The sequence below is a fragment of the Peromyscus eremicus genome, chromosome X (assembly GCF_949786415.1).
Source record: "Peromyscus eremicus chromosome X, PerEre_H2_v1, whole genome shotgun sequence".
NCBI classification, from domain to species: Eukaryota; Metazoa; Chordata; class Mammalia; order Rodentia; family Cricetidae; genus Peromyscus; species Peromyscus eremicus.
In genome coordinates, this window is record NC_081439.1 from 42,083,523 (window position 1) to 42,097,037 (window position 13,515).

Genomic DNA, 13,515 nt, shown 5'->3' on the forward strand with positions numbered 1-13,515 from the left:
TACATCCTTAGCACACTTCAGTATTTTTTTAATATTTTTACTGAGAAGTTTGACTGGATAATCTGCCTAGTGTGGAAGATTATTATAGCCATTTACTACATGACTATCTGTATCAGTCTATTTTCCCTTATCTTCAGTAAAAATTTGGCTTACATGTTTTGACTGCATAAAGTAGTAGAAATCTTGGTGTAGGACATACCAATCCAAGATGTCAAGAGGCCTTACAATTTCTACATTCCTTCCTTGGAACCAAGATTACCATGAGAAGATGTCTGAGCTATCATGCTTGGTAGGTAACCCAGCAATCAGGGCATGCTGGCTCACAGCTCCAGTTCCTTGGCAAATGTATGAGAGCAACTGGGGTCAATTAGCCTCTAGCAGCTGGCCAACTGACTGTAGGCTCAGGAGTAATTCAAATGAGTCCACCAGAAATGTCTCTACTGCAACCAGCCCAGATCGATGATATACAAAATTGTGATCAATAAAATGGTTGCTGTTTCAAGACACTAAGTTCTTTTACTGATTTTATTAGCAAAAATTAATAATACACGATAATGGGTTTGATTCTGACATTTCCATAAATGTATGTAATCTACTTTAATATTGACCCCATTAGTCTTTCTTGTTCCCTTTCTACTCCTATAAATCCCCTTCCTCTTTCCAACTACCCCCTTCCACTTCTGCATCTCATTTGTGTGAGTGTGACTGAATGAGTTGCATTAGGTTCTTTGTAACAGCATGGGTGGGAGTTTCTTACAGGTGCGACTTACTGTGGCTACACCACTGAAGAAAATCTCTCTCATTCCCCCATCAACCATTTATTTGTGCCTAATTCATCAGGGAGGACTGGAGCATCATGAGTGCCTCTTTTCCTATGACAGGATGTTCATAGACCCAATCTTGTGCCAATTCTGCATAGGAAATCACAGCTGATAGGAGTTCAAGAGTGCAACAGCCAGATCATGCTCAAATTCAGCATTCCTCACTACTCTTGCCATTTCCTCCAGCTGTAGGCAATCTTCTGTTTCAAGGTAACAGACAACTGATACATGAAGTTAATTATTTATCAAAATCTTCAACTAAGTCAGGCATGGCATTTGGTGTACACCTGTCATCATAGCGTTCAAGAAGCCGAAGTGGCAGGAGGGTCATGCATTGGAGACCAGCCTTGGCTATGGTATTGAGAACCTGTCTCAAAAAAAAAATCCTTAACTGAAATTTAATTATTTATATATTTTTTTGACAGAGTCTTACTCTGTAGCCCAACCTGGCCTGGAATTCACTGTGTAGCCTAGGCTGGCCTCAAAATTGTGCCGGTCTTCCTGCCTTCAGCCTTCCATGTACTGAGATGACAATCATGGATCATCATGCCAGGCTCTGAGTTGAAAGTTTACTACCAAAACATCACTAACTTAACTTCTCTTATTCATTATTCTGAGAAGATACTTATGTGAAACACACTAATGCTCTAGGCATAGTTTACTAGAGTAACAAGTTCTTTGTTGACAGAAGTCGATTTTTTCTTCTTCTGATTTCAGTAAAATGTTTGAGCTTACATAGTTAAAATGGCCAAGTTAATTTGGATCCACCACAGTCAGCTGATTACAAAGGTTTGGTAAGAAAAACTGCATCTTCCTCTCCCCAATCCTTTTACCCTTAGGGGGACTAAAATTATCTCTGCTAAAGCAATATTTAGAAATAAAGCTCATTATTCCTTAACCTAGAAACCCAAGAACAGAAAAAGAAATAGTACAACCCTAAGGCCATTGACTTTATTGCAAGCTACCATCTTTATTCAGATGGTTTGGATAAAAATCTTTTTGATGACTTTCTACAAGAGAGCTCCCAAAACAGATTGGCATCAAAACAGTGTCTTTGACGATACCGTCATAGTTGGGTATTTTTAGTATCTCTATATACAGCATTCTTACCAACTGCACAATGAGCAGAAATGTGTCATTACTTCTCTTAAGCAATAATGAATTCAGATTACTCAAATACAAAATATCTTATCATTATTTTAAAACAATATGCTAAAGGAAAAAAATATTATAACTTCTTTTTATTCTTTTTTTTTCCTTGTAGATGCTGAGGATAGAACCTGGGCCACACATAGGAGAGGCAAGTGTTCTATCATGGAGTTAGTTTCTTATTCTATTTAAAATAGCTTCCCCCCACTCTGCAAAAAGCTAAGGAATTAAGGCATTAAAATTGTTTCCATAATTGTTTTATGATTGAAGGAATTTAACTGTTTGTAGCTTATTGATATTGGGTTAAATCTATTGTGACTTTTAAAACAAGTATACCTTTTGTCTCATATAAATGCATTTTTCATACAAAATATTTATAAATTAGATTATTTACTGTTTTCCAAATTAGTTTGATTTTTAATAATTCATGCTACAGTGCTTGTGCTCTAAAGACATAATAAAAATGCTGATGGCTTGTGATAAGATATTATTTTTAACCTTATAATTTTGTACAAAAAGTGAAAGGTACTAACCAAACAATGAAGAGTGAAAAGTAATTTATTCTGTATTGGGACTATAGTGGGGATACCATTTGGCCTTGAAATTAATTTGTTTTATATTGTCCCAAGCCAATCAACTAAGAATATATTTATAATTGCATAAATTTAGGAAAATATATAATGTATAATTATGAGATAGTGCAATTGCTAAGTGTTAAATTATAAGGTATGAAGAGAAATATTATTTTGGGTATGGTAGCACATGCTTGTGATCTCAGCACTTGGAAGACTGAGGCAGTAGGATCACAAGTTCAAGGCTAGCCTGTGCTGAGTATTGTGTTCCAGTTCAGCCCTATACAGTAAAACTGTCTCAGACAGTAACAACAGCAAAAACACACACAAAATACGGATGATTTTTACTTTATAGAGGTTGAAAAGCCCAAGGCAAATCAATGACTTGTGAAAATGTCAGTGGCCATAAGCTATCAGTCAAGCCTTTGTTTTTACGATCCTAGCATTGTAGTGTGTCTGTCTCCCAGGGACACTCTGGTGCTTTTCTTTAACTGTGATTACCAAAGACCACTTTTTCCAGTACATACTGCGGGTAGTCCACAGAGAAGCCTGACCTCGGGTAGCAGTGCCACCTAGAGGCTAAATTTGTTTCTTTCAAGAAGTCAGTGTTTCTAAAAGTAACCAAGGACGTTAGACTCTATTTTAAATGGCCTTTAGCCAACTGATAAAATAAACGGCAAGTGATGCACTTGGAGAAAAAAAAGAGGAATTCTATTGATACACTTTCCAATTAATTGCAATAGCATGTTTTACATACATAGGAAGAAATGGCTCAGCATTTGTCCATTTCATGATAATTTAACTTCGGCTTTATTGTGTATAAATTAAAGCTTGATGTGGGCTTGGCATGTAGCTTATTAGGTAGAGTGCTCATCTAGCATGAATATAGCTCTGGGTTTGATCCTCAGCACTGCAATGTCAGGCCTGGTGACTGGAAGACAGAGGCAGGAGAATTAGAAGATCAAGATCATCCTTGGTTACATAGGGAGTTCATGGCCAGCCTGGGCTAGAAACCTGGAATAAAACATACAGTTCAATTAAACTACTCAATAAAAATCCCCACTGAATGTGCTGTAATCCCAGCATGTAAGAGCGTGAGGAAGGAAGATCGCTACAGGTTTCAGGCCAGCTTGAACTACAGAGTAAGACCCTTTCTCAAAAGAAAAAGAAAAAGAAGGAAAAATGAGAAAAGCAACAAAAGACACAACCATTAATTTCAAAGACCTGTCTACTAGGATCTAATAAAAAAAAAAACACAGCTTCACACTGTGCCATCACTAGTTCTTTGAGTGAAGGACAGAAATCCCTAACTTAGGCAACTCAGTTCCTTGGGTCAAGTCTAGACTCTGGAGTTGGGTATGGAAGACTCCTTCTTCCTTAGTTTTGAAGGCCATCTGTTTTTGCAGGGAGGCCCACATAGTAAACAATTCGTGCATCTCAACTAGCCAAATACTGTTACTAGAGTTAATTAGGAGGCAGTCACTGGAATCAGCAGGCTATAGCACATGCGAAGCTGTGTGTGTGTGTGTGTGTGTGTGTGTGTGTGTGTGTGTGTGTGTGTGTGTGTTTAACAGGTACAAATTGGATACCTGTCTGTCACAAACTTACTCCTAGTGGTCACTGTTTTGTTCTGCCACAGAAGAGCTCAGAGTTTTGTTTATCATTGTACAGGCTTCACAGAAAAAATTAACAACCTCTCAACAAAAATACATACTCGTTTGGGGATGGTGTCCTTACCAGGCAGACATACAAATTTACACTTGACATATAGAATTAAAGGTTAACACTCAGACTTGGTGGCATATACCTGTAATCCCAGGAGTTGAGAGGTGAGGCAGGAGGATTTGGAGTTTGAGGTCATTCTCAGCTCCATAGCAAATCTGAGACATGCCTGGGCTACGGAAAGCCTACACGAACCCTGCTTCACCTCCTGCCTCAACCTCCTCCTCAAACTGAGTGGAGAACTACATTCATGGGATGGATGTATAAACAATGAAAGTCAGGAAAAGACCCCACCGACAACTTAATTTGCTGTTAATTATGTCTCTTCTATTAAAATCTATGAGATCCAGCAACTAGAAGCAACATCTCAATGAGTGTGAGCAAAGAGGACTAAAATATAATGGAAAAGACAACAGCATGGGTGAAATTGGGTAACAGGTCTATTTCAGAGCCCAATTTTCCCTTTAATACCAATTGTTAATCATGTTTCTCTCACCCTGCCATTTTATTTTACCCACATTTCTGTCACCCTTTAAAGACATGTTCGAAGACTAGGTATGGTGGCACATTCCAGTATCCCAGCGCTCTGCAGGAGGATCAAGAGTTCAAAGTCATCCCTAGCTCAAGGCCAGACTGCCTACACAAGACTCTGTAGGGCAAGGAGTGGGGGATGAGAACATAGGGAAATGGGAGGGTCAAGCTGGAACAGGGACAGAGTGAGAGGGCAGGGAGGGAGATACCATGACAGATGAGGACATCATGGGAATAGGAAGAGGCAGGGTGCTGGGGAGGCTCTCAGGAATCCACAAGGATGACCCCACCTGGGACTGCTGGCAGTGGTCCAGAGGGTTCCTGGACTGGTCTACTCTGGTGACTGGTTTAGCGAATAACCTAATTGTCATCATAGAGCCTTTGTCCAGTGACTGATGGAGGCAGATGCAGAGATCCATGGCCAGGCACCAGGCTGAGCTCTGGGAATCCAATTGATGAGAGAGGAGGAATTCTGCAGGCGGGGGACATCGAGATCATGATGGGAAGACGTGAAGAGATGACCGGCCACACTAGTGGAAGCCCATGAACTGTGAACTGGTGGCTGTGGAGTCCCCATGGGACTGGACTAGGCCCTCTGGATACGAAAGATGGTTGTTTGGCTCAAACTGTTTGGGGGGCACCCAGGCAGGGGGATCGGGATCTGCCCCTGGTGCATGGGCAGGCTTCTGGGAATCTGACGCCTTGTGCAGCTTTGATGCAGTGGGAAGGGGCTTGGACCTGCCTAGGCTCAGTGTGCCGGGCTCTGCTGACTCCTCATGGGAGACCTAGATTTGGGGGATGTGGGGATGTGAGGTGGCTTGGGAGAGAGGGCTGGGGAGTGGGAGGAGGGAGGAGGTGGGATCTGTGGGTGGTATGTAGAGTGAGTAGAAAATTTCTTAATACAGAAAAATGAAAAAAATAGAAGAGAGGGGACATTTTTAAAACAATATTTAAAAAATACATTGTAATTAAAATTGAATTACAATACTTCCCCCTTCCTCTAGCCCCTCCCATGCTCCCCCTCTCAAATAGATAGCCTCTTTTCCTTTTATTATTGTTATATATGTATAAATGTATACATATGTATGCACAAATATATAAATACAACACACCAAGTTTACATTTTTGTCTCTGTGTGTATGGAAACCCTAATATTTTAATAAGGTTTATAAATCTTCAAGTTGTGCAAAATACACCCTTGATGTTTTTGGAGGGTGGAATCAAAATGATAGCCACAGTGATTATTTTACAGCTATGGGTGATTTACAACCCTTTCTAGCCTCTTTTATTTTCCAGTTTTTCTAAGAGTAGCAGTAGTACTTTCATTCTCAAGCAAATAGATTTATTTTAAAGAACTAGACAGAAATGCTCAGTTCACAGAGAGTTCCACTGTCAGTTGAGAAATCAGATGCACAGGGTGAATTGGCAAATATTCACCACCATTTCAATTAGATTGACTTGGTACTTGTTTATAATTAATTAAAGCAATGGCTTCTAAACAAACTTACTGCTTTTCCTGTAAAATTTGCAGAGGAAATTTTATGGAAAATTAAATGCTGAAGGTTTCTATTGAAATTGGGAAAGATGATGAACAGATGAAATTAATTCTTTGGGAAAATAAAGAAACAGTTAAAAGCTTCCACTTGGGGAACACTGAACTGCTAATTACGATAATATATTACCAATATTTTCATAAGACTGTCTTCTCATTTATGAAGTCCTCTCCTGCCCTGGAGTATATGAGTATAAGAGGGGAGTGAGTGTGAGTTAGCTGCATCCTTTAACGTCAGTATATTCTATTGAACAGACTCTGGGAATGGGAATGGAAAGGCGGGGTTTGTTTCATCATATTTTATGAAGTAACATTAGCAACTAAAGTACTTTTCCTCTCTAGTAAACCTTCAAGTTGTGCAAAACACAAGGTCTTAAACTTAAGATTTTCCTGTGTCAGCATCTTAAGTATTTGGGATGACAGGCCTACACTTCTTATTTTCAAGGTTAAACACTTGAAAGACGTTAGTGAAACTGGAATAAAAATGTCCACATCATTCAGATCTTGTTTGACCAGTCATATTGTTGAGATAATATCGGCATAGCTTCCCTGTCATTTCTAGGAGACACAATTTCACAACAGACTTCCAAGTCCTCTGTCTCAGTCCTTCCGTCTCCTCCTCCTCCTCAACGTTCCCTGAGCCTCAAGTTTGAGATTTGTGATGTAGCTGTATCTACTGGAGCTGGTCATTCCACGGTCAACACCTGAATAATGATAAGACCAATAGATATACTATCATGGAAGGGAGGAATCCCATGGGGCCCACCCCTAGACAAAGAACTATAGGCAACTAAGGAATGTTGAAAGAGGGAGAATTAGGGTTCCCCAGGTATGAGTCCCTTAATTGATTATCCAATACCAAGTGGTCAGCCCTGAAATCATAAACATACAAGCAACACTAAATAGATGCAGTAAGTTGTGTTTATATATTTATGTACATATGTATCTATGTATCAGAATAATAAGGAAATGAGGCTGTGAATTTGAGAGGAAGTAAGGGGACCATGGGAGGGTTTGGAGGGAGGAGAGGGAAGCAGGAAATAATGTAATTGTATTTTAATTGAAGTATTTGCAGAAAGAAAGACAGAAAGACACACACACACACACACACACACACACACACACACACACACACACATGCACAGAGAGCATGGAGGAACACTGATTACTGGTTTGCTTCCCATGGCTTCCTGCCTCAGCTCCAGCTGGAATCCCTGCTCTGTCTTCCTTCAGTGATGGACTGTGATCAGGATATGTAAGCCAAATACCTCCCCTCCCCCCAAAACAGTTCCTTAGCACAGCAAAAAGGAGCTAACATTCATTAACATTCATTTTTCAAGGAGTAATAAATTTTATTTCTGGGATCCCAAACTCACAGGCCATCAGAGACTAGGCATTTATGTTTTATTTTACGTACATGCAAATTTAAAATAATTCTGTTTCAAACAAGCCCAGAGGTGAATCTGGGTCACTAATTCATGACCTCTGAAAATTTAAATTACATCCTATTAATTCACAAGCTATAAAATGCACACTTTTAAGTATGACACTGGTTTTTAGTACCGTCATAAAGCTGTGCAATCATCACATCTAATTTCAGGATACTTTCATCATCTCAGAGGAAAAATGCTAGACCTATTAAGAGTTATTTCCAATTTCCCCTCCTCTACTTCTGGCCATCAATAAACTACTTTCCAGTTCCATCCATGAACCTACAAATTTCATTTTTCTTTATAGCTGAATAGTACGCCATTATGTATATGTCATATTTTCATTATCCATTCATCAGTTGAAGGACACTGAGGTTGTTTCCTTTCCTAGCTATTGTAAATAGACGGTGATGAACATGGCTGCCCAAGTATCTCTGGAGTAGGATGTCGAGTCTTTTGGGCACTACGTCATGGAGTGGTATAGCTGGGTCATATGGTAGACTTACTTTTAGTTTTTTTGAGAATGCTCCACGCTGATTCCCAGAAGGGTTCCCTTTTTTCCCAACACCTTTGCCAGCATTTGTTGTCAGCTAATTTGTGATCTTACACATTCTGACTGGAATAAATTTGATACTGAGTGAGGTAACCAGTCCCGGAAAGGAAAACATTGCAGGCCCTCTCTTACTGTCTCTGAATCGTTACTTTTGAGTGGAGAACCTGCAGTAACCGCAGAAGCCAGGAAAGGAGAAAGGGACCATGGGGAAGGGGGTGATCAGGGAAGAAGGAGCTCATCTGGGGAAGGGGACAGTAGGACACAGGTGCTATGAGGGGGGAAAAAGGGAAATAGTATGGGAACTGGGGAAGTGTATTACAGAAGGAAAAGGAGAAAGAGTTAAAAACACTAAGAACAGTTGACAAAACTATAGGAAAACACTATTTACAAGCTTACTTCAAATACATATAACAGTATCTACAACATATAAAATATATATATGCATGTGTGTGTTAAATGGAATTATGCCACACAGGGTGACGATGCTCCCCTCCAGGAGTCACAGTCTATCCAACGATAACCCTAATGCCAGGCATGGGAAACCTCTTTTCCAGTTGTTGGTCAGGGGGTTCCAAGAGGCTCCCATTGCCTTACTTGAAAGTAAGACCCATATGTTGAAGGCACCACACACTTTGGACAATTGAAGTGACCTGGAAACATCCTTCCTGAGGACTAGTTCTCACGGTACCAAGAAGACACTATGCAAGCGACAGCTGTAAAGTCTGTGAACCACAACAATGACTAGCCTGGCAAGATAATCCCCAAGGTACGATAGTGGCATTATTATTTTGGAGGTAAGCAACATGTAACTGAAGCTAAGGCCTGATCAATAGGAAGGAATTCATGCCTGGTACTATAAACCTAGCCAGCTACCCATAGTTGAAAAGGGCATAGATCTTAGAAAAAAACTACTACTACCAATTTCCTAAAGCAATTTACTTTCTAACTACATTCTAAATACTTAGCCTTTTACCCACAGATAAACGTAGCTCTCACACCTCATCAAAGGAACTTCATTTTACAGCAGATAGTGACTATTACAGAGATCCACAATTGTTAAAAAACAAAGAATGAGAGTCCTTGGGGTGCCCAGCCCGAGTTGACACATCTACAGAGCAACCCCTCCACCAAAAGCTCAGGGAAGATCTCAGAACGGAAGGCAGAACAGTTGTAAGAGACAGCAGACCTGGAAGCTTGCTGCTAGATAGTGTCTTTTCTTATGACAGGAAAGCTGATCCATGAAATCTCAACAGTATGGTTGCCTAAACAAAATCTGCATAATGACAACATTAATCAATATACCTATGTAGATGGGTGAAATCTCACAAGGCTTTACCCCTAGGTAAAGAGCTATAGGCAACCAGTGGCAGCTAAGAGATCGAGAATCAGTTTTCTTCAGAAATGAACCCCCTGATAAGTTATACACACATATGATATACACAAAATGGTTTCAGTAGGGAAGATTATATATATATATATATATATATATATATATATATATATATATATGTGTGTGTGTGTGTGTGTGTGTGTGTGTGTGTGTGTATACATACATACATTATATATATATATGAATTTGAGGATGAGTGGAGCTGGGGCACATGAGGGGAAGTTGGAGAGGGAGAGAAAGAAATGATATAAATACAGTACTCAGAAATTTAAATGAAAAACTACGTTCTGTCTCTCAACATTTGCCAATTTTGGACATTTCATATAAACAGCATTATACTACACATGGCAGTTTTGTCTATCTTCTTTTACTTTGCATAGTATTTTAAAGCTCAGATGTTTTAACTTCCATGTACAGTCATATAACTTTTGCATACCCACTCATCAATGATTAGATCATTTGTGCTACTTTCTACTATGATTAATATTTCTATAGAAATTCATGTACAATGACCCCTGGATTGAAGTTCAGAATTTTTAATTTTGTAATTAGTTCATTAACAAGTATTGATAGTATGCATACTATCAATGGTTGGGGTGTGTGTGTGTGTGTGTGTGTGTGTGTGTGTGTGTGCTTTTTCACTTGTTTCCCTGGTGTTATATTATCATTTTATTCTGTATCCCAAAATATTAGCACAAGTAAGAACTTGTGTTTTAACCTGGAGCTTCAATCTAGATTAGGTTGGCCCATGGGCATGTCTATGGAGGTTTGTCTTCTTAGTTCATATGAAAGGACCCAGACCACTGTGGACATTTCAGAGGCTGGGCCCTGCATTGTATAAGAATAGAGAAAGGAAGATGAGCATAAGCAAGTAAGCAAGAATGTCTTGTATTCTTTCTTTGCTCTTGACTATGGATGTGATGGCATTAACTGCTCAAGTTACTGCCTTGACTTTCCCCAAATGATGTAACTTTTAATTGAAAGCTGAAAAAGAAAAAAAAAAACTAATTTCCTCCTCTAAAAGAGAAAAGAAAAAGAAATTTGTATTTTTCTGAAGTTTCAATTCATTTGCATATTTTTGTATTACTTGGTGAAAATAGGGCTTCATGTATTCTAGCCAAGTGTCCTGTTGCTAGGCTACATCTTTATTTTTCTTTGTCTCTTTTTAATAGTAAGGTGGGGTACCCACACCCGAAAGGTCACAGTGGTAGTTTTAATGAGAATGGCCCCATAGGCTCATACATTTGAATGCTTGGACCTCAGTCAGTGGAACTGCTTGGGAAGAATTAGGAGGTGTATCAATAGGGGTGGGCTTTGAGGTTTCAAAAGCCTTTAGCATTCCTAGTTAGCTTTCTCTCTGCCTCCTGCCTGAGGGATTTTCTGGTTATAAAAACCATCAACCAATCAAAGCTTGTGTAAATGTGATCCAAGGAGAGGGACAGGTTCCATCCCAAGCAAGCAGATGGTGTCTGACATTAGAATCATGAATATAGGAGCAAAAGGGGATGTGGAATCTTGTCTGTGTTCTTAAGAAAGTAATGCTGCTGAGGCCCGACGTGTGGGGGGGTGTCCCTGCATTAATGCCCAGAAAGGCCATTCATTGTGTGAAGCTGTGAAAGTGAAGTCCAGATTGCCTTGGAGAACCCAAGATGTTGGAGATGCCTTAACTGTGGGATACCTGCCAAGGAGAGCCATAGACAGTGGAACCAGTAGAAGAAAGAGAGATGTGCTGCCGTCAGCAAAGCTAGAAGAGTGGGGTCATCTAAGCCTTTTGATAGCGGATGTGGAGCTACAGGATTTGTAGGTAACCCTGCTGGGTTTCAATCTTGCTTTGGTCCAGCATTTTCTCACTATGCCCCGATTCCTACTTTTTGGAATAGAAATGTATATACTGAGCCATTATATGTTGAAAGTATGCAATTTGCCATTTTGATTATGTAGGGGATTACAATTAAGAGATTGCCTTGAATTTCAGAAGAGACTTTGTGCTTCGAAACTGTGTTGAGACTGTGGTAGTCTAAGGGAACTTTTGAAGTTGGAATGTATTGTACATTATGGTATGGCTACAAGTCTATGGGAGCCAGGAAGTGGAATGTGGAGGTTTAAATGAAAATGGCCCCATAAGCTCCTATGTTTGAATTATTGGTCCTCAACTGGTGGGACTCTTTGGGAAGAACTAGGAGGTGTAGCTGTGTTGGAGGAGGTATGTCACTGGGGGTGGGCAGATTTTGTAGTTTCAAAAGCCCATTCCATTTTAACGTCTCTCTCTTTCTGCCTCCTACTTTTGTATAAGGATGTAAGCTCTCAGCAATTGCTCCAATGCCATGCCTGTCTGACCGCTACCTGCAATGATGGTCATGCACTCAACCTCTAAAACTGTAATACCCAATAAACTAAGACAGTCACTGTACTCCCTTAAAATGAGTAACAATAGCAGTTTGATGGTGGTTGCATCGTTTTCCGCTAAGCAAAAAGGAAACAGTATTCTAAATATCTTTAGCTCTAGTACTATGACATACTGAATGTTTTTCTTAAACTTCAGACTGTGCTGCCCTTCATTTACAAAGTTGACAATATTGATTTCTCACTACCAAATGACAGGCTAAATTACTTAGTTTTTGTTACATTTGAATTGATGATTGTATTCTGGCTTTTATGTCCTATAAAATTTAAGCTGTGTATTCATTGGTGTTTACATTGTTCTACAGGAGGCCAATGTTGTAATGACCTTGCTCACTTATCCCAGGAAACTAGACTTAACAGTGCAGGAGAATTTTAGTGCTTTTCTGCTACAACAGACATTAAGCTGCTGTTGTCAGATATTGTTTAGAGCTCTTTAGACATCAAGAGACATTTTTATTTATGAATATACAAAAGAAAATTCTGTCCCAGTCACTCTTTTTTACCACATGAGGATGGCATTATTTACTAAAGAGAAAATATGAATTTTGGTAATGCCTGTCAATGTTTACATTATAATCTATTTCTTTTCTATTTGGGGTGACAGAGAAGTCTTAAAGGAGGTTGGACTGTTGAATAAGAGGGGGTGACAAAATGTATGTAACAAGAAAGTAGAAGGGGGCTCTTATTTGGGGGAAGGATCAGAAAGGCAAATAGGAGCAAAGTACAATGATATATATATATATATATATATATATATATATATATATATATATATATATAAACTGTGACAATTAAATCCCGTTCTTTGTATGCTAACCCAAACAAACAAAAAAAGACAAAATAGGGTGATGGTTTAGTGCTGTATGAGCAGCGCATTTTACAACTGGCTTGGTGTATTTAAGTCAATCATGTTTAATTAATAAATATGTGATTTTTGCACTGTTTTATACAACAGATCATGGGTTTTACAGGAACTGATATGCTTAAGATGTGATATGTTTTAGTGATTTGATTTTGTTTTTGTGTCTATGCCTGCAGGTGAACACACAAACTTAGTTTTTTCAATAACGTGTAAAAAGATTTTATTTGTAATGATGTGTTTGTGTGTGATAGTGCATGAAAGTGCAGATGCCTGTGGAGGCCGTAAGAGTGCATACAATCTTCTGCAGCTGGAGTTACAGGCAAGTGTCTGCCATCAGTGGGGATGCTGGGAAGTGAACTTGGGCCCTCTGCAAGAGCAGTATATGCTTTTAACTACTGAGCCATGGCTCCAGCTCCCAGTCAAGCATAATTTTACGATTTGGGGAAGGTATAACCAAACATTTAGTTACTTACTGAATATTTATTACCAAATAGTTATTTATTTACTGAAATAAATGTATAATTATACCC